General features: G+C 37.2%; 1 pseudogene; it reads right to left on the bottom strand.

The window, feature by feature from the left end:
• Positions 1-1,617: 1,617 nt before the first annotated feature.
• On the bottom strand, positions 1,618-2,516 carry LOC141521437 (glucosamine-6-phosphate deaminase 1 pseudogene; annotated as a pseudogene).
• Between the last annotated feature and the right edge of the window lie 298 nt (positions 2,517-2,814).

The following is a 2,814-nucleotide window of genomic DNA, read 5'->3' as shown; positions in this document are numbered from 1 at the left end:
CCCTCTTCCCGTATTGAGAAGGCAAACAATTTGATATGTATGTGAAGTCATAAAAAACATGTTTCCATATTAGTCATGATGTAAAAGAAAACACAAACCAAAAAATAAACAAAAGAAGAATAAAGTTTTCAATAGTAAACTTTGATTTTCATTCAGACTTCATCAGTTCTTTTTTCCAGATATGAATATTTTTCATCATACACCTTTCAGAATTGTCTTAGATGATTATATTGCTGAGAAGAGCTGTCATTCACAGAGACTCATTATAAGATACTTCTCTTACTGTGTACTTTGTTCTCTTGGTTCTGCTCACTTCACTTTGCATCAGTTTGTGTAAGTTTTTCTAACTTTTTCTGAAAGCATCCTGCTCAGCATTTCTTATAGCATAATAGTATTCTATTTCAATTTTATACCACAACTTGGGCATCCTCTCAATTATCAATTCTTTTTTCAGTTTAATAAAAGATTGGCTACAAAAATTTTTGTAGATGCCATTTTTGTTCATATTTTTTTCTTTTTTAAAATATTTTTGGGATTATAGGCTATAGCCCTAGTAGTGATATTGCTAGGTCAAAGGGTATGAACAGTTTTATAGTCCTTTGGGCATAGTTCCAAAATTCTTCACCCAAAAGTTCTATCAGTTCACAACTCTACCAGTAGTACATTAGTGTCCTAATTTTCCTGTGTCCTTTCTAATACTTGTCAATTTAGTAGGCAAGCTTTACTTGAGGGCAGAAACTACCATTTCTGTATTGACATTCTCAGTGTTTTTTTTAAAAAATATTGAATTTAATAGAAAATATCACATTATAAACAAATCCATTTATCCACCAGCTTAAAACAGAATTTTTCTAATCTCATATTAGCTAAAATTGAAATACAAGTAGAAAATATAGCATTCAAAAAGTTCTGTCAGAGGCATTTGAATCACTCACAATTTTTTTCCCCAGAAAAGGAGCCAGCAGTAACTTGTCATACGCACATAAGAGTGAGTGGAATGAGCAACAGTGAAGAGAGAAATAACACTGGGGTATATGACTAGTCACACCCAATGGAGGAAGACCCTAGGGAGCAGAGGACAGTCTACCTGGTCTATTGTCATATCTACCACAGTGCCCTATACATTGTCTATAGTAATTGAATATTACATGACCACAAAGTGAAAGGTTTAGCCTTGTAGTCACAAATCTTAAGAGTGAAACATTCTTGTTGTTCTACTAAACCCAACTCTAAGAAGTAAAGGGTATGCTGGGAAAGAGAGAGAAGCAAGACTACCCATCCTACCTATACTTGTAATCCTGTTGAGGTCCAAAATGCCCACTCTCTCCAAGTCTACTCTTTCATGTTACCATTCTTTTTCTCTCTCTCTGTGCCTTGGGGTACTTGTATTAGTTATTTTCCCTTATTTAGGTAGAAAATAAGGAAAACATACATCAGAGAAAATGAAATTACAGTATAAAACACCCATTTCTGTAAGCTTCAACCCTTACAGCTGAATACAGAATATTCACATACACTCATTTTCATCAAAGGCAGATAAAACATTGGAGTGGACTGATCAATGAAATAACTTTTTTTCCCTAAAGTCCTGTTCCCTCAAAGTCTATATGTCTTTGGGGGATTAGACATCTGGTTCCAAGGGCAAGTTAGTCACTATATGGTTTCTTTGAAGATTGACTTTTCTCAGTTTCTTTTATACTGTACAGTGGTTCCACTAGTTTGTTATGAACAAGCATCAACCCTTTGAAATACTTAACAGTTTTCACTTTAAGGTCCAGTGCAGTATCTTCATCACACACAAATACTGCAGGAGATGCTGCTGGAAGGCAGATACAGTCCACATATGACTAATTCCCTCCTCAATGGCCTTGTGCAGTGCAAATGCCTTGTGGGCTCCCATAATTAGGACTACAACTTCTCTGGCATCCATGACTGTACCCACACCCACAGTCAGAGTCATTGTAGGGACTTTTGAGAGATCTCCATTAAAGAACTGGGAATTGGCTAGGATGGTGTCCATGGCCAGAGTCTTCACTCGAGTTCTAGACACCAGACTCGAGCCAGGTTTGTTGAATGCGATGTGCCCATCAGGACCAATACCTCCAAGAAAAAGCTCAATCCCTCCATATTCCTCGATCTTCTTTTCAAAAGCATCACATTCTGCCTGCAGATCAGCTGCATTTCCATTGAGGATATGGGTGTTTGTAGGGCAAATGTCAATGTGCTTGAAGAAATTGTTCCACATGAAAGAATGGTAGCTCTCAGGATGATCACGTGGGAAGCCCACATACTCATCCATGTTAAATGTCTTCACGTACTTGAAGGAGAGGTCCCCATTCTTATAATACTGGATCAGCTTCTTGTAGCACTCAAGAGGAGTACTCCCTGTAGGAAGTCCAAAAAAGAAATACTTGTTGGGTCCTGGACCAAACTGAATAATTCGATTTCTAATATATTTGGCAGCCCATTCACTAGCCTGAAGGTAATCTTCTAGAATGATGAGCTTCATTATGCCCTCCGCTCCACCTCCTGCACCACCCGGGCCTCCCTAGGCCGCTCCTCCCATTCTCAGTGTTTTAACATATAGTAAATCCTTTCTTACGTTTTTGTCTTCTTTCCTTTCTCCCTTCCTTTCATTCTTCCTCCCTTTTTCATTCCCTCCCTTATCTTTCTTCCTTGCACTTTTTTTCTTTCTTTCATGGTCCCAATTTTTCCACTGGAGAGGAAGAGTAGACTGGAACAGTTATATCATCATGGCTTAGAATGATATGTGTGTGTATAAATATATTATATATATATATATATATATATATT

The sequence above is a fragment of the Macrotis lagotis genome, chromosome 1 (genome assembly GCF_037893015.1).
Source record: "Macrotis lagotis isolate mMagLag1 chromosome 1, bilby.v1.9.chrom.fasta, whole genome shotgun sequence".
Classification (NCBI taxonomy): domain Eukaryota; kingdom Metazoa; phylum Chordata; class Mammalia; order Peramelemorphia; family Peramelidae; genus Macrotis; species Macrotis lagotis.
This window is presented reverse-complemented; position numbering and strand designations above follow the sequence as displayed.